The following is a 20084-nucleotide window of genomic DNA, read 5'->3' as shown; positions in this document are numbered from 1 at the left end:
GTAGCCCACTCCTGTCCTCCTATGTCATACCATACGAATCACTCCGACTCCCTTGACCTCAGGCTTCTGATTTCCTCAAGCCTCCCAGCCAGTGAGAAGTACCAGCAGGAGATCAGAAGCCAGGAGAGAGAAGCCAGGGTATTCCTTCCCTCTTTTTTTGCTTTGGACTTCCTGTTGATGACCCTTTCTATAAGGATCCAGTTGCCCTGACTCTGGTTCCTTCGCTTGCCCCTTTAGACCTAGGAATGGTAAAGGCTGCACATGGTTTCTATTCTGGGGATGCCTAACCATCCCTTTGTTTCCTCAACCCTGCCCACACCTGTGTAAGGAGTTGTTTCAGGATAGTCTCTTCATTTTAACTACGTGGGATGGATTCTATTTCCTTTGAGTCTCTGACTGTAGAGAATGACACCTGGTGAGGGAGGCAGGATAATTTCTAGTCCTTTTTAGCTAGGAATTTAGATTCCATTCTCAGAGCAGTGTGAGGCCAGTGAAATATGGTGAGATGATCTGATCCCCATGTAAGATGGTCATCCTGGCTGCTCTTGAGGGTATTGACTAGAGGAGTAAGAATGGAAGCAGGGAGACCAGCTAGAAGGCTGTGAAGCCAGGAAATGTGTGGTGCCTGGGCAAGAGTGATAGTATGGGAGAGAGAGAAATGAGTGGATTCAGCATGTAACTGATAGACTTTCAGCACAGAAATGTGAGTCAAGCATGACTTAAGTTAATGATTTGAGCCATTGGGAGGTGGTGTTGGTAAGGAATTAAGGATTCTTTGTCTTTGATGGGTTTCATTTGAAATATCTGTGAAATATCCAGGAAGAGATTCAATTAAGCAGTTTGGAGTTCAAGGAATGAGTTAGGGCTGAATATCTAGATTGAGTTATGAAGATATAAAAAACATTTAAAAGTCAGGTGAGAATGGACATGATCCCCATGGAAAAGAATTTTTAAAAAAATAAGAAGAGAGCCTGGGAGCTGCTAACATTTAATCATCCTTAGAAACAATTTGAATGCATATTTTAATTCATCCCCAAATATTGTTTAAATAATATGTAAATCCAGTTTTAGAGAAAAGGAAAATGAAAATAAGGGATGCTTCAGAATCAAATGTGAAAATGCTATGTACTGTATTATACTTCTCTGCATAAAATGAACTTGATATCTAGTTGAACATATTTTTTAAAAGAGTAATAGACTGTGCCTTCTAGCAATGCTGCCTTACTTATGCTTTGAACATTGGCACAAATATAGCTCATGTAAACACTTTAGCTTTGTGCTGGAAATTTACAAATTGAGTATAGAACTGAATGAGTTAATGTACCTCCTCATTGCAAGCTCTTATTTTGAACCAACAGGATTATGCCCAGGTGGTGAGTTCTGCATATTGTCTAACTTAATTGGGAAATGTGTTTACATTGATAAGCTTCCAGCCTAATTCAAATTAGAAGAAAAGCTTTCTAATTTCACCTTTCATTTACTAGAATTTTATAAGATAAAAGAATATATAAAAATGGCACCAGTGTATTTCCACTAATGCAATCCATAATAACCAAAACAATCATTAAGCCCTGCAGTAGGACATTTCTTGGTGTTTTTCTTTAGGTCCTCTACAAATGATCATCCTCTGACTCCAGGGACCTATAGATTTTATTATATGGCCTTCCAGCTTTTATATTATAGCATTGAACTGTCATCTGTACCATCCATTAGAATGTTATTGACAAAATGTCCACTCATATTGAACTAAGTACTCAATAAACCACTATAAGTAAATTGTTGTGCTCTAACCTCGAAGGATAGTCTATTGATTCCCCTCATGGGTATGAGCCTAGCAGAACGCCCATATCTGCAGTTCCTTTGTGCTACCTATAATATGTTGTGTAATGTCTTTTTTGAGATCCCAGTTCGTAAAGGAACTTTTTTTTACATTCTTTATTAAAACCAAATGTTGTTTTTGCATATTTATTTTATTTCAAATAGTTAACCACTAATCATTGCTTTTTTCTTATGCTCTAAAACTCTGCCATTTTAAAATTGCATACATAATTAAAGTAATCCACACCTATAATAAGAAAGTTTGGAGTCATTTTCCAAAGGTAAATGCTTTTAGCAGGATTTTTTAGGAGTACCTCTAGAGCTTAATTGTGTGTGTGTGTGTATGTGTATGTGTGTGTGTATATGATATTACAGTCCTTTTTCCCACAAGTAGAATCATACCATTCACACTTTTCGGCAGTTGGTTTGGTAGTGACAGTGGGGCTTTCCCTGTTACCTATCTTGAGACGATTTCCATACTACTAAATCTGTCTCACTCTTTTTAGTAGCACTATATATACCATTGCATGGCTAGAGCATAACCTATTTATCTATATCCTTATGGTGGACCTCCAAGTTTTCCCTCTGTTTTGCTATTAGTGTTACCATGAATATCTGTGTGTGTACCTTTGTGCACCTGTGAAATGTCCTCTATTTAAATATGTGTGAGATTTTCATGTAAAAATGAAAAAGAATGTGTATATTGCCTAAGGAGTAAAAATCTTCTGCAATTATAGTGATACATTCTGGAGAGCATAGGTGAGGAGGGATAGAAAGATCTAGAGTGAATGTCGGAGATATTTTAAAACATTTGACAGATTTTCCTCTTGTTGGATACTGTCAAATTTTGATTGGTGGGCAATTTATTTTAACCTTAAAAAAAAAGTTTTCAAGACTATAAATAATTGGAAATGTCTTATAATCATAGTTTGTGTTGATAATTGAGAATCCTTAACTGATTTGTGATCCGTGAAAAACATACTTTCAGTGCCAAATATCTTCTTTATTGTAAGCTTCGGAAAGTGATAGTTTGTGATGGTACTGTTAGGCTCAACAGAATAGTCAGTTAGCTGGAACAAGCAATGTCCTACATCTGTGTATTAACAAAACGTTACAGTGCTTGGTATCTCCTAAAACGAAGGGTGAATTTGTTGTCAATTTATGGCAAAGGGTATGCTTGGGAGATTAGGAGAGTGGGTGGTGTTACAGATTTATAATTTGAATTCTCACTTTTATGCTAGAGATGGTTATTTTTTGAATAGGCAACTTAACACCTAAACAGTAACTTCTCCAAGGAAGGCAAATGTTACTTGAAAATAGATGATCTTAAAGAAAGGGAAAGAGAAAAATGCAATAAATTAGAGCTGACAAAGCAATTAGAAGCATACATCTGAAACAGTAATACCCTGCATTTATAAATCAGTTTCTAAGTATTTTTATGATCATTTTCTCAGTACAATGGAAGGACAGATGTTATTATTCCCAATTTATAGGGGAGGAAATGGAAACTCCAAGAGGTTGACTCCTGTTCCTATAACCTTTTTCTTTAAGACTGATGATGTGAAAATTACAGTATTGGTTTCTGAGGGCTGCCATAACAAGTCACCACAAACTGGATAGCTTAAAACAATGTATATTTACTGTTTCTGGAAGCTGAAAGTCCAAAATCAAGGTTTCGGCAGGATTGGTTCCTTCTGGAGGCACTGAGGGAGAATCTGTACCATCCCTCTGTCCTAGTCTCTGGCAATTGCCAGCAATCTTTTGGATTCCTTTGTTTGTATGTGTATCACTCCAATCTCTGCTTCCATTGTCACACAGCATCCTCTCCGTGTGTCTTTGTTCAGATTTCCCCCTATTTATAAAGACACCAGCCATTGGATTTAAGCCCACTCTAATCCATTCTGACTTCATGTTAATTTGATTACATCTACAAATACCTTATTCACAAATAAGGTCACAATCACATGTACCAGGGGTTAGGACTTGAACATATCTTTGTGGGGGACACAGTTCAACCCACAATGACTAACATTTCAGGATCAAGAGTATCACCAAGAAACTAGTGTGTTTCATAGTAATGGAATAAAAATAGTAGTTCTCATTTTATCTATACCTTTCTCCTAAAATTCCATTTACCCGAAGTCTCATCATCAATAAGTGACTAAACTATTAATAGCTTTTTAAAATTCAGTTATAATTCACATGTAAAATTTATCCTTTTAAAGTGGATGATTCCGTCATTTTTAGTATAATTCACAGTTACGAAACCACCACCACTATGTAATTTTTGAATGTTTTCATCACGCTGAAAAGTACCTGTACCCATTAGCAGGTACTCTCCACTCCCTGCTACCCTTAGCCCTTCTCTCTGTCTCTCTAGATTTGCCTATTTCAAATACTTCATATAAGTGGAACCATACTATATGTGGTCTTTTGTGTCTAGGTTCTTTCACTTAGCATAACGTTTTCAAGGTTTATCCATATTGTAGTGTGGAATAGATAAGAATAAGAACTATTATTTCCATTCCATTGCTATGAAAGACACAACATGGATATCAGTGATTCATTCCTTTTTAGGCCTGAAGAATAATACATTGTATGGATATACCATATTTTATTAGTTAACTTATCAGTTGATGGACATTTGGGTTGTTTCCATTTTGGCTATTATTAATAATGCTGCTATGAACAATTCATATACCAGTTTGTGTGTGGATATATGTTTTCAATCCTCTTGGAGCTCACCTACGAGTGAAATTGCTGGGTCATGTGGAACTTTACATATTTGAAACTGTTTCCAAAGAGGCCGTATCATTTAATATTCCCATCAGCAATGATGAGGATTCTCATTTCTCCACATCCTCATCAAGACATACTATTGTTAGTCTTTTTTTATTATACCCATCCCAGTGGGTGCGAAATGGTATCTCATGGTTTTGATTTACATTTCACTGTTGATTAATAATGTTGAGCATCTTTCCATTTGCTTATTGACCATTTGTATACCTTCTTGAAGAAATTTCTATTTAAATTTTTTGCCCATACTAAGCAAGAAGAACAAAGCTACAGGCATCATGTTACCTGACATCAACTATACTACAGGGCTACAGTAACCAAAACAGCATGGTACTGGTATAAAAACAGGCACATAGACCAATGGAGGAGAATAGAGAGCCTAGAAATAAGGCCACACATCTACAGCCATCTGATCTTCAACAAAGCTGACAAAATCAAGGAATGAGGAAAAGACTTCATATTCAGTAAATGATGCTAGAATAACTAGCTAGCCATTTGGAACAGATTGAAGCTGAACCCCTTCCTTACACCATATACAGAAACCAACTCAAAATGGATTAAACACTTAAATGTAAATCCCAAAACTATAAAAACCCTGAAAGACAACCTAGGCAATATTATCCTGGATATAGGAACGGGCAAAGATTTCATGACAAAGACACCAAAAGCAATTGCAACAGAAGCAAAAATTGACAAGTGGGATCTAATTAACCGTAAGAGCTTCTGCACAGTGAAAGAAACTATCAGCAGGGTGAACAGACAACCTACAGAATGGGAGAAAATATTTACAAACAATGCATCTGACAAAGGTCTAACATCCAGAATATATAAGGAACTTAAACAAATTTACAAGAGAAAAACAACCCCATTGAAACGTGGGCAAAGGACATGAAGAGACACATCTCAAAAGAAGACATACATGTAGCCAACAAACATATGAAAAAAAGCTCAATATCAACTGATTATTAGAGAAATGCAGATAAAAACCACAATGAGATACCATCTCACACCAGTCAGAATGGCTATTATTAAAAAGTAAAAAAAATAACATGCTGGCAAGGTTGTGGAGAAAAGGGAACACTTATACACTGTTGATGGGAATGTAAATTAGTTCAACCATTCTGGAAAGTAGTATGGTGATTCCTCAAAGAGCTAAAAGCAGAACTACCATTTGACCCAGCAATCCCATTTCTGGGTATATACCCAAAGGAATACAAATAATCCTACCATAAAGGCACATGCACGTGAATGTTCATTGCAGCACTATTCACAATAGCAAAGACATGAAATCAGCCTAAATGCCCATCAATGACTGACTGGATGAAGAAAATGTGGTACATATACCACATGGAATACTATGCAGCCATAAAAAAGAACAAGATCATGTGTTTTGCAGGAACATGGATGGAGCTGGAGGCTGTTATCTTTAGCAGACTATCACAGGAACAGAAAACCAAATGCCACGTGTTCTCACTTACAAGTGGGAGCTAAATGATAAGAACTTATGAACACAAAAAAGGAAACAACAGACACTGGGGTCTACTTGATGGTGGAGGGTGGGAGGAGGGAGAGGAGCAGAAAAGATAACTATTGGGTACTGGGCTTAACACCTGTGTGATGAAATAATCTGTACAACATACCCCCATGACATGAGTTTACCTATGTAACAAACCTTCACGTGTACTCCTAAACCTAAAATAGAAGTTCAAAAATTAAAAATAAATTATTTGCCCATTTTTAATTGGATTATCTTTTTGTTGTTGATTCGTATGAATTTTTTAATCTATTCTATGTACTATACCCTTATCGGATATATGATTTGTAAAAATTTCCTCCCATTCTATGGGTTGTCTTCTTACTTTCTTGATAGCAGCATCCTTTGAGGACAAAAGTTTTGAATTTTTATGAAGTCTAGTTTATTTTTTCTTTTATTGCTTGTACTTTGGCCATCATATCTAAGAAACTATTACCTATCCTGAGCACATGAAGATTTTCACTTATTTTATTCTAAGAGATGTATAGTTTTAACTCTTAAATGTAGGCCTTTGATCAATTTTGAGTTAATTTTTGTATGTGATGTGAGATGGGGATCAAATTTTTTTCTTTTGCATGTGAGTATTCAGTTGTTTCAGTAGCATTGTAAAAAGGCTATTCTTTCCCCCATTAAATTGTCTTGGCGCCCTTGTCAGAACTCAATTATCTGTAGTTTTATTTCTGAATGTAGTTTTATTTCTAAACTTTCTGTTTTTTTCCACTGATTTATATGCCTGTCATTATGCTGATACCACACTGTCACGTTTACTATAGCTTTGTGATAAGTTTTAAATCGGGAAATGGGAGTCCTCCAACTTTGTTCATGCTTTTCAAGATTGCTCTGGGTCCTTTGCATTTCCTTATTTTAGAATCAGCTTGTCAGTTTCTCAAAGAAGTCAGCTCAGATTCTGATCAGGATAGATTAAATCTGTAGATCATTTGTGGAGTGGGGGGTATTGTCATTTTAACAATGTAGGAATATTGCCATCTTAAAAATACTGTCTCCCAGTCCATTAACATGGCATATCTTTCTATTTATTTCATTTTTAAAAATATATATTTTTCAGCTGGGTGCAATGGCTCATGCCTGTATCCCAGCATTCTGGGAGGCTGAGGCAGGTGGATCACCTGAGGTCAGAAGTTTGAGACCAGGCTGGCCAACATGCTGAAACCCTGTCTCTACTAAAAATACAAAAAATTAGCCGGGCATGGTGGTGGGCACCTGTGATCCCATCTACTTGGGAGGCTGAGGTGGGAGAATCACTTGAACCCGGGAGGCTGAGGTTACGGTGAGCTGAGATCACACCATTGCACTCCAGCCTGGGCTACAGAGTGAGACTCTGTCTAAAAAAAAAATATATATAATATATATATACACACATATACACATACAACATATGTGTAATATATTTCAATGATATTTTGTAGTTTTCACTGTATATGTTTTGCACTTCTTTTGTTAAATTTATTTCTCGATATTTATTTCTTAGTATTTACTTCAGGCCAAGCCTGACGTAGGGACATCTTTCAGGAGGGAGTGGAATTACAGGGTCAAATAAGGACCTGGTGGTCTGGCCCCAGCCAAGACCTCCTCTCTGCCTCTGTTCTTAGAAAACAAGGGCCATTCCCTGGCTTTAAGGGTCACTTCTGGGACAAAGGTCAGGGCAGGCATGGAGAAAGCTGTAAGGGATGCTCAGGAAGGAACCTGTCAAGCTTGTGTATGGCAGGACCACATGAGCACACTTAGGAAAGAACAGGGTAGGATGGGAGCCCCGGCCTTGCCAGCCCCAAGGCCCTGCACTTTACTAATACTCAGCCATTTTTCTTGAATACTTCCCAGACTGATGCAATCCTTTGGTTAATTTCCGGTGTTTTGAAAAGTTGATCCTGACCATTTTTGTCAGTGTTCTCATTGCTTTTATGGAGCAAAAATGTTCAGAGGTCTTTTCTCTACCATTTTCACAGGCATACAATAACATTCAGTAATAGCTAACACCAAGTGCTTCTTCATCTATGCCACATACTCTTTTTTTAATGTTGTACATCAGCTGGTTACAGTATCTTATGTTCTATCAATGAAGTAAACTAATTCTACTTTATGTATAGGAGTCTGTTTGAAATACATTTAGAAACATTATTTTAATAATTGTGAAAGTTAATGTAATTCATTTAGCTATACAGATAACATTTGAGCATCTACTGTATGGCAGGAATTAAATTATTTTAAAAAGTTTTCATTCTTTTATCTATATGAAATAAATATTATTATTATTGTCCTCATTTACAACTATGTAAAGCTCAGACAGGATAAGTAAATTGTCCCAGATTAAATACTAGGATGTGGCACATCTGAGATTGGAACCTAATACCCTTGTCTCCAGAACCTAAACTTTAGCCTGAACTTTGAACAATTAAAAAAAAAAGATTTATTGAGGTGTAATACTGTTTAAATGCCATAATTACAAGGAGGTTTTATGCTTCCACTTATCCCCAAATGCTCATGTTTTTCACTCTTTTAAAATCAGAGAAGTAAACAAATCATTTTATTATTTTAGATTACTTCACCCTATGGAAAGAAATATAATGGCAAAAACGTAAACTTTTAGACTGGTAAAATCTAGGTTTGAAACCCATTTCCACCATTTACTGGGTTTATGACATTCAGCAACTTAACACCGTCGAGTCTTGATGTCTTTATTTGTAAAATGGCAGCTCAGCTCATAATGCCAACCTCGCTGGATGGTTGTTGCAGGGCCCTGGACAGGAAGAACCACTGTGACCCTTTTAAATGAACTGGTAGAGATATGAAGACAAATTTCACAGATAAAGAGCATACGAAACGCAAATAAATGCAAACCTTGGTAAGCAAAGAAATGAAAATGAAAATGAATTAAATTCCAAAGATGTGAGTATGTGAGTAGTAGGTTGGGCAGAACCTTTTTACAAAATGCTTCAGTAGTGGTTTCAAGTGTCCACTATTGTGTTGGACTGTCCATATCATTTGGACAGGCAAGTCTACATCCAGCAACCTATCTTTAGAAAATAGAAATACCTGCAAAAATCAGTATACAATGATGTAATCACAAAATCTAATAGGAGCTATGTTAATTATGGTTCCGTTTTAGGTTAGAAATATTTTGTCACGAATGCATGATACAAAAATGTGTGTGCAATTTGATATAAAAACAAAACCAAAAATACATAAAGAAGTAGTTCAGATTATTATTAGTAAGTGGTAGGCGTTAACTTAAAAATCACAGCATTTATAAATCTAGAAAAGAGAACTTTATTTCTTAAGAAGGGGATTACAAGCCACAGGCGAGAGCATTGCCTCCAGCTTAAAACCCAAAGCAAGCACTTCGAGGAAGGAAGGGATAAGATAGGAATTTAAGTGGACCAGGTTAGCCAAGTATACATATTCAACAAGATATAGGAGGAGCTGTGAATATTCATGAAAAGGGTTGTGTGCATGAGGGAGAAGGAAACAAACACGTTACATGCCTACCTTGGGGTGAAGACTTAACATTCAAATGTATTACAATTAGGCCCTGTACCTCAAAAGGTCTTTTCAGGACACGAAGGCATTTGAGTGACCAGCCTCCCTAAACTGGCCAGAACCAGTCCATAGTGGGTAGTCTTCTTAACAGGAGAAGGTTATTGAAATCGGTCTCTTGTCCGATTGAAGCTATAGTTATGACATCTGGAATAAGGAACTCAGAAAGTGTCTGGTGGTTGGCAAGCGGCAGCTGCTTCAGTATTGCTTATCACAAGGCCAGTGCTTGTTTAACTGCTAGAGAAAAAGAAAAACCTTGTGGCAGCTGGAACAGAGTTCATTCTTTAAGTGTAATAGTGCATAACTTAACCCTTGCCTGGACGGCCTTAGGTCCTGTCTATAATTTGGTATCTTATTGCCACAGAGTCTGTTCTTTCAGTCTTATAACTTCTATTTTAACATGAATGCTGGTCAGTTGTATGTAAACTGCAAAAGGAAGGGGTTATAGTGAGGTGTGTCTGACCTCCTGTCCTGTCATGGCTGTAAACTCAGTTTGGGGTCCCCTTGGCCCAGAAGTAATCTGTTCAATCAGTTGTGAGGCTTAGGATTTTATATTTAGTTTACATAGGATTTGGATGATTTTTAGGTATTTAATCTTTCTTTCCTCTTTTCTATGTTTTCCAGATTTTCCAAAATGAGCATACATTACTTTTTATGAATAATGAAAGTATCTTAAAAATTCTGGAAGGGGGATTAAAAAACCAGTGGTTCTTATTTTGAGGCTTCTCTGTTACCATCTAATGGGTCTTTAAGGGAATATATAAAAATCATTTTTAGTTTATTCTTTCCCAAGGGTACTAGGGCCACATTAATCCTTGGTTTCAGGATAGTTGACAATGACATGTTATGCTTGATCATACTGTGATCACAAGTATTCTTGTGATTTGAATGAAAGACTGGAAAATAAGACAGAAGTTAAAATGAGAGGTGGCAGGAATTACAAAATGATAGAGTAAGGAACTCAGCAAATGCTCTTCCAGAAAAGCAATAGTAAAACTGGACAAAATAGTCAATAATAACCATTTCAGGACTATGGGCATCAACTCTTACAACAAATTACGAAGCATTTATTAAAACACACACACACGCACGCACACACACACACACTCGCACACACGCACACGCACGCACACACGCGCCCACGCACACACACACATGCACGCACATGCACACACACGCACACAGGCATGCACACACGCACACACAGACACACACACATGCACACGCACGCGCACACACACGCACACATGCACACTCACGCACGCACACATGCACACATGCACACACACATGCACACACACGCACAGACACACGCACACACATGCACACATGCACTCACACACGCACACGCACACACAGGCACACATGCACACGCACACATGCACACGCGCACACACACAAACTACTGAACCTTGAGAAGTATGGAAGCCTGTGGCAACTTTGTCTGGGGCTGCTGCAGTCCCTCCTTTTTTCCCCAGCTCTGTCAATGCAGTCAATGAAAATCAGCAGCTCCATTACCAGAGCCAGCTGACTTGATTTGGAGCACAGTGGAAATACCCCTTGCCTCTGCCTGTGTTGAAACCTTAGCAATATTAGTGGTATATGAATAGAAAAGGCCAATATCACAGCTGGCCTGAGTTTGAGATCCTGGTTGGGGCACGCAATAGACTGGCATGTTAGCCACTCCAGGGACGGAGTCAGCCATAGTGAGCTTTAGTAAGTACCTGAGTATCCCTGGGGATCTGGAAGCTGTGTGCTCTCATTCTGGAGAGACTGAAAAGAGCCTTTGCTATCAACACATTTCTGGTAAAATGACAGGCCTTGTACAGTTGCAGAGGAGACAGAAGAGGGCCTAGCAGAAAGTAAAAGCTGGGCCAGGCTCGTTCGCTGCCTGAGCTTTGAATTGTCCCATAATCAATGCATAGATCCATCAGCAAGGGTGGAAGCTTTACTAGTACAAAGTGTTTGAGCACAGCCTCTGACGAATTGTTGGTGACCACCAAGCAATGCTAACACAGCAGTGACCCCTAGGAAGCCAGGCTTAAAAGTAAAGTAATAACAAAAATACTGAACAGAGAATTTGTGGTCACAAATCTCAGAATACAGATTCTCTTTCAGTGCACATGGAATTTTCTCTGGGAGAAATCTTAATGCTAGGCCATGAAACAAGTCTCAATAAATTTAAGATGATTGAAATTATACAAAGTATGTTATCTGACCATAATGGAATTAAATTAGGAATAAACATCAGATAAAAAATTGAGGAAATCCTCACATACTTATAAATTAAATAATGTGTGTCTTAATAGCCAATGAGTCAAAGGATGAATAATAAGGAAAATACTTTAAATATCAGAACTGAATGAAAATGAAAATGCAGCATACCAAAATGTATGAAACGTAGCCAAAGTAGTGGTTAAAGGGAAACTTGTAACTGTAAATTCATATGTTAAGAAAGAAGAAAGATTCCCAAATCAATAACCTAAGTTTCCACCCTAAGAAACTACAAAGAGAACAGCAAACTAAATGCAAAGAAAACAGAAGGAAAATGCTGGAGTAGAAATCACATATCAGAAAAGAGTAAAGACAGAACGGTAAATCAATGAAACCAAAGTTGGTTCTTTGAAAAGATGGACAAAACTTACAAACCTTTTGTTAAACTGTCCAAGAAAATGAGAGGAGACACAAATGACCAAAATCAGTAAAACAGGAGAACACTGCTCATAACCCTTTAGAAATTAAAACGATAAGAGAATACTGTGAACAACTTTATGCCAACTCCATAGACAATTTGGTTGACATGGAAAAATTCCTTGAAAGGCAGAAACTATCACAACTGAATCAAGAAAAAAAATAGAATATTTCAATAGACATATAACAAGTAAAGAAATTGAGTTAATAATTTAAAAATCTTCCCACCAAGAAAAATTCTAACCCAGGTTACTTTGCTGTTGAAATATATCAAATGTCAAATATTTCAGAAAATAGAAAAGGGCAGGCACAGTTTTTGTTTTTGTTTTTGTTTTTTTGAGGCAGTCTTGTTCTTGTCGCCCAGGCTGGAGTGCAGTGGTATGATCTTGGCTCACTGCAACCTCTGCCTCCTAGGTTCAAGCAATTCTCCTGCCTAAGCCTCCCAAGTAGCTGGGATTATAGGCACCCGCCACCACGTCAGGCTAATTTTTGTACTTTTAGTAGAGACGGGGTTTCACCATGTTGGCCAGGCTTGTCTCAAACTCCTTACCTCAGGTAATCCACCCGCCTTGGCCTCCCAAAGTGCTGTGATTACAGGCGTGAGCCACCGCGCCTGGCCAAGGCACAGTTTTATTCGTTATGAGACCACTATTATCCTGATACCAAAGACAATGAAGACATCACAAGAAAACTGCAGACTAATATTCATCATGAATACAGATATAAAAACCTTCAACAGAAATATTAGAAAACAAAATCTAGAAACATACAAAAATGATTATATACCACGGCCAAATGGGATTTATCCCAGTAATGAAAGGTTGGTTCTATATCCAAAAATTAATTAATGTAGTATGCCCTGTTAGTAGAATGAAGAACAAGAAACACATAATCACCATAATAGGGACAGATAAAGCATATAACAAAATCTAACATCCATTTCTGATGAAAACTTTCCACAAACTAGGATAAGAAGGAAAACTATGAAAAACATGTAGCTTATCATACTAAACGGTGAAAGACTGAATGCTGTCTCTAAGATTAGGAACAAAACAAGGATGACTTCTTTCATTATTTATATTTACCATTGTATTCTGGTATAATGCAATAAGACAAGGAAAATAAATATTATAAGTCATCCTTATTGCAAAGGAAAAAGGAAAGCTGTCTTTAATCATAAACATGTGTCCATAGGAAATCCAATGTAATGCATTTTTTAAACTACTAAAAGGAATGAACGAGTTCAGCAAAGTTGCAGATTATGAAAGTCAATATATGCAGAAATGATTGCATTTCTACTACTAAAGAGCAATTGAAAAATGAAATTAAGAAAACAATTCCAATCCCAGTAACAGTAACATCATCAAAAGAATAAAATACTTAGGAATAATTTTTTTTTTTTTTTTTTTGAGACAGAGTCTTGCTCTGTCACCCAGGCTGGAGTGCAGTGGTGTGTTCTCAGCTCACTGCAACCTCCATCTCCTGAGTTCAAGCGATTCTTCTCCCTCAGCCTCCTGAGTAGCTGGGATTACAGGCATGCGCCACCACGCCCGGCTAATTTTGTATTTTTAGTAGAGATGGGGTTTCTCCATGTTGGTCAGGCTAGTCCCGAACTCCCAACCTCAGGTGATCCACCCGCCTCGGCCTCCCAAAGTGCTGGGATTACAGGTGTGAGCCACCACGCCCGGCCTAGGAATAAATTTAACAAAGGTAGTGCAAGATTTGTATGCTGAAAATTATAAAACACTACTGAGAGAAATTAACCATCTAAATAAATGCAGAGACATTGATTTGGAAGATTCAATATTGTTAAGGTGACAATCTTCTGCAAATTCATTAGACTTTTTTGATAAGAAAAATCCCAGTGAGCACTTGTTGTTTTTGTCAAAATTGATGAGCTGATTCTAAAATTTATATGGAATTCAAAGGTAAAACAATTTTATGAAAGAACAACAAAGGTGGCAAAATTATAATTAGTGATTCCAGAATTTACTGTAAAGCTGCAGTAATCAAGTTAGTATGTTACTGGCATGAAGAGGACATGTAGGTCAATGCAGCAGCACGACAGTCAAGTAACAAATCCTTACATTTATGGCCAGTTGATTTTTGACAGAAATGCTAAAGCAATTTAATGGGTAGAAGACTAGGTTTTTTTCAACAAATAGTGCTGAGATCTTTGGATAGTCACATATATAAAACTTAATTTAGAACCTTGCCTCACACTGTAAACAAAAATAAACTCAAATGGATTTTGGACTCCAATATAAGACTTTGGCCAGACGCGGTGGCTCACGCCTGTAATCCCAACACTTTGGGAGGCTGAGGCAGGTGTATGACCTAAGGTCAGGAGTTCAAGACCAGCCTGACCAACATGGTGAAACCCTGTCCCTACTAAAAATACAAAATTAGCCAGGCATGGTGGCACATGCCTGTAATCCCAGCTACTTGGGAGACTGAGGCAGGAGAATTGCTTAAACTGGGGAGGCGGAGGTTGCAGTGAGCAGAGATGGCACCATTGCACTCCAGCCTGGGCAACGAGAATGAAGCTCCATCTCAAAAAAGAGAAAAAAATAAATGTTAGAGTTAAAATTATAAAACTTGTAGAAGAAAATAGAAGGAAATATTTATGACCCTGGGTTAGTGAAAGGGTTTGTAGATATAATACTAAAATACGATTAGTATAAGAAAAAAATGATAAATTGGACATTATCAACATTTTAAAATGTTGTGTTTCAAAAGACACAAGTAAATGAAGACAAACCACAGACTGGTGAAAATATTTGCAAATCATATATATGATAAAGTTCTTGTACACAAAATATTTTAAAATTTTTACAATTACAATTAATAATATGAAAATATATCATCCAAGTTAAAATTTGGTAAAACGTTTGAATAGGCATTTCACAGAAAAAAATGACAAAGGGCTAAAAACCACAAGACAGTATTTTCAATACTATGTATCATTGAAGAAATGTAAATTAAAGCCATAATGAGATAATACCTCACACCCACTATAATGGCTGTGATCAAAAATATAGAGAATATCAGGTTTTGGTGAGGATGTGAAGAGAGTGAAACTCTCATACTTTGCTGATGGAATATGAAACAGCACAGCCACTTTTCCTGATATGTACCTATGAACAGTGAAAACATGTGTCCACATAAAGAGTTGAACATGAATGCTCATAGCAGCATCATTCAGGTTGGCCAAACGTGGAAACAGCCTACAGTTCCATCAACTCATTTGGTGAATAGATCAACAAAATGTGATATATCCATATACTAGAATACTATTCTGTAATAAAAAGTTATCATACATTCTACAATATGAATGAATCTTAAAACGTTATGCTAAGTGAAAGAAGCCAGATGCAAAATATTTTATATATTTTTTTACGTTTATATGAAATATCCAGAAAAGGTCAATTTAGAGACCAAAACCAGATTGGTATTGACTGGGGCTGGGAGTCTGAGTAGGGGTGGTCTGCAAACAAGCATAAGGAATTTTTTTTAAATAATTTAAAAAAATTTCTGGGTGCATAATAGGCATATATATTTATGGTGTACGTGAGATGTTTTGATACAGGCATGTGTAATATGTAATAATTACATCATGGAAAATAGGTTATTTATCCTCTCAAGCATTATCTTTTGTTTTACAAATAATCTAATTATACTTTTAGTTTTTAAATGTACAATTAAATTATTATTGACTATAGTCACCCTATGTGATATCAAATACTAAGTCCTATTCATTCATTCTATTTTTTTGGTAATCATTAACCATTCCCATGTCCTCACCACCTGCCCACTACACTTCCCAGCCTCTAGTAACTATCTTCTACTCTGTCTCCAGGAGTTCAATTGTTTTGATTTTCAGATTCCACAAATAGGTCAGAACGTTCAATGTTTGTCTTGTGCTTGGCTTTTTTTACTGAATAAATGACCTCCAATTCCATCTATATTGTTGGAAATGACTAAATCTCATTCTATTTTGTGACTGAATAATACGCCATTGTATATAAGTACCACATTGTCTTTATCCATTAATCTGTTGATGGACACTTGGTTTGCTTCCAAATCTTGGCTATTGTGAAGAGTGCTGCAACATACGTGGGAGTTCAGATATCTCTTTGATATACTGATTTCCCTTCTTCTAGGTATATACCCAGTGGTGAGATTGCTGGATCATATGATAGCTCTATTTTTAGTTTTTTGAGGAAACTCAAAACTGTTCTCCATAGTGGCTGCACTAATTTACATTCCCACCAACAGTGTACAAGGGCTACCATTTCTCCACGTCCTTGACAGCATTTGTTATTGCCTATCTTTTGGGTATAAATTATTTGAACTGGGGTAAGGTATCTCACTGTAGTTTTGATTTGCATTTCTCTGATGATCAGTGATATTGAGCACCTTTTTATATGGGTGTTTGCTATTTGTAGATCTTCTTTTGAGAAATGTTTGTTCAAATCTTTTACCCATTTTTAAATCAGATAATTAGATGTTTTCTTATAGAGTTGTTTGAGCTCCTTATATATTCTAATTATTAGTCCCTTGTCACATGGGTAGTTTGCAAATATTTTCTCCCATTCTGTGGACTATCCCTTCACTTTGTTGATTGTTTCCTGATATGGTTTGGCTGTGTCCCCACCCAAATCTCTTCTTGAATTGTAGTTCCCATAATCCCCCTGTGTTGTGGGAGGGACCAGGTGGAGATAGTTGAATCATGGGGGCGGTTTTCCCCATCTTATTCTCATGACAGTGAGTTCTCATGAGATATGGTTTTATAAGGGGCTTCCCCCTTTGCTGGGCAGTCATTGTTCCTCTTGCTCCCACCATGTGAAGAAAGATGTGTCTGCTTCCCCTTCTGCCATGATTGTAAGGTTCTTGAGGCCTCCCAACCCAAGCTGAACTGGAGTCAATTAAACCCCTTTCCTGTATAAATTACCCAGTCTCGGCTATGTCTTTATTAGCAGTGTAAGAATGGACTAATATATTTCCTTTGCTGTGCAGAAGTTTGTGCACCAGTGAATTGCCTTCCCTTCAGGGTGGCAAGTTCTTCCATGTTCTGTGCCAGTCCAGAGGTGCCATCCAGGAGCCAGGGACTAAAGTCAAAAACCTTAGCTGTCTACCTGGTGTTCTATTGTATTGCAGCTGAGACGGCGCTCAAACCACAAGATGTAGTCTTTCCCACTCTTCTCTCCCCTTTCCAAAGGCAGAGGTGTCTTGCCCTGTGGCTACAGCCACCTCATGCCCCCTGGGAGTACTGCTAGACTGTTGCTGATGTTCCCTTAAGACCCAGGTGCTCTTCATTCAGCTTATGGTGGATGCTGCCTGGTCTGGGACTCACCCTCCAGGAAAGTGGGCTCCCCTCTGGCCTCGGGAAGGTTCAGAAATGTCTTCCAAGAGCCAAGTCCTGGAATTGGGGGCCCCAAGAACATGCTTGGTGCTCTTCCCCCTTGTAGCCAACCTGGTACCTAAGATACAAGACGAAGTCCCATTACTTTTCCTTTCATTTTTCTCAAACAGAAGAAGTCTCACCCCATAGCCACTAAAACTGGGAATGTACTGAGTCTCATGTGAAGTCAGCAAGTCTCAGGCCCTCAGTGTAGTACGTTGGTATCACTGCTGGTTATTCAGTGCCAAAGGACTCTTCAGTTAGCTGGTGAAAAATCCTGCCCATACTGGATCTTTCCTCCAAGGCAGTGGGTTCCCTTCTGGCCCAGAGTGTGTCGAGAAAGGTCATCCAGGAACTAGGGCCTGGAAAGGGGGCCTCATGCCTCTGACTGTTGCCCTATCCTACTGCTGCTGAGCTGGTATCCGAGGTGCAAGACAAAATCCTCCCCAGTCTTCCTCAAGCAGAAGAAAAGGAGCTACAAACTGTGCAGCCTGGGGTTAGAGGAGTGATACCAGCATGCCCTTAGCTATTCCAGCTGGTGTCTCAAGAGGTCACATGCCCCCACCAGTTCACTGCCTCTGAGCCCAGTTCAGCACTAGGACTTGCCTAGGAGTTGCAGACTTTGTGGCCTAGACTGCTGTTGAAGTTTATTTGGGGTCCCAAAGCACTTTAGTCCATGGTGGCTAGGCTTGCAGGAACTTAAGTTTTAATCGCTGGGATCAGTGATTCCCCTCTGGCTAGGGCTGGTTTAAATGCTCCCTCTGTGGGTGGGCATCAGCTGAGTTTGGTCCAGTTTTGCTTTCTTCTATAACAAGGGCAACACTGAGTTAAATGCCTCACAATTGCTGGCTATTCCTCTACCTGACACACAGAAATGCTGTCTGCACCATGCTGCCACAACCAAACATGGGAGAGGGGTGGCATCAGTGATTTAAGATGTTTTTCCTACCTCTTTGGTGCTTTTTTCAGCAATATGAAGTTAAAACCAGGTACTGTGAATGCTCATCTAATTTTTTGGTTCTTATGAAGATGTTTTTTTCTGTGTATAGTTGTTAAATTGGTGTACTTGCAGAGGGGATGATCAGTGGAGCCTTTTGTTCTGCCCCTCTTGGTCTAAGGGATCTTTTTGAGATGATGGGAATGTTCAGCTGGATTCTGATGATGGTTGCATAAGTCCTTAAATATACTAAAAATCATTGAATTTTACACTAAATATGGTAAATTTTGTGGCATGTAAATTATACCTCAGTGAATTTTTTTTTCTTTTTTTAGTTTTTATTTCAATAGTTTTTTGGGTACAAGTGGTTTTTTGCTACCTTAATGAATTATATAGCGGTGAATTCTGAAATAAAGCTGTTTTTAAAAAGGGAATCAAATGGTATTAAAAGAAAGGGTTCCAAGAGTGCCAGTTATTAATTTAAAATCATAGGTGTAAAATATGCATTGTAAAGAATGTTAACCATTAAAAAAAAGAAATGAGCTACAGTGTATTTTAATAAGCACACTAAAGTGTCTTGGGTTCAGAATTGCTACTCTTCTCTTTTAAAGACAGAAGAATCCTCAGTGAATTTAAACTTCAGTAGAAGGGAAAACTAATGGAATGAAATTCCCTATGCTAATCATGCAACATTAGAATGAATGTGTAAGGGAGGCCACAGAACCATCTTCTATTAGCCGTTAAATTCAGTACACAGCCATATAATATATATCGAAACGTTTTACATATTTAAACAGGTTATTTTGCAATCTCACTATTTCCTTGTAACTGTACCTAGAGCTATTTGATACCATCACTGAAAATGTGCATCCTAATTTTGTAGTTTTTAGGTCACGACGAGGAAAAATAAAACCATTTTGGCTTAAAGAACAGATGATTCTATAAATGAATCAAATCATCAGAAGTCTGAGATCAGTTTTGCAAGTTCACTCTAACCTGAAGTGAGCATTTGCAAATGATTGTAAATGATTGTACATACAGAAGAAAGGTGAATAGGTAATCTGAATAAATGAGTTTATCTGCACTCTTGGATGGGTGCTACCATTTACTCAAATTCTCATGGAGTTGCCATTGTGGAAAAAAATTGTCAATCAAAGATGAAGATCTAAAAGCAAATTGAAAATTGAATTGAAAAGTAATTTTACTTTCAAGTGGTTTGCAAATGTAGATGTTAAGTTTGAAATGAATGCTGTTCATGACCATAGCCGAGAGAGTTATACACCTGCTGATCACTAGAATATTATTATAAATGAGGTTGATTTTCCCGTCAACTACCCCATTTTTTCTCAACA

The 20084-nt window shown here is 37.7% G+C and overlaps 1 protein-coding gene and 1 long non-coding RNA gene across 8 annotated transcripts in view; one reads left to right on the top strand and one right to left on the bottom strand.

Annotated features, from left to right (window-relative positions):
• Positions 1–20084, top strand: part of CFAP20DC (CFAP20 domain containing) — a 303292-nt gene that overhangs the window by 75147 nt on the left and 208061 nt on the right. The window lies entirely within an intron of this gene.
• The window catches only part of LOC116466609 (uncharacterized), a 188914-nt gene that overhangs the window by 42122 nt on the left and 126708 nt on the right, over positions 1–20084 (bottom strand). The window contains exon 2 of the long non-coding RNA XR_004247606.1: positions 3460–3670. This is a non-coding gene — a long non-coding RNA (uncharacterized LOC116466609). The remainder of the gene's footprint in view (positions 1–3459; positions 3671–20084) is intronic.

This window comes from Hylobates moloch, unplaced genomic scaffold (assembly GCF_009828535.3).
Source record: "Hylobates moloch isolate HMO894 unplaced genomic scaffold, HMol_V3 SCAFFOLD_4, whole genome shotgun sequence".
NCBI lineage: Eukaryota > Metazoa > Chordata > Mammalia > Primates > Hylobatidae > Hylobates > Hylobates moloch.
Note: the sequence above shows the minus strand (reverse complement) of the source record. Positions and strands in the feature narration are given on the sequence as shown.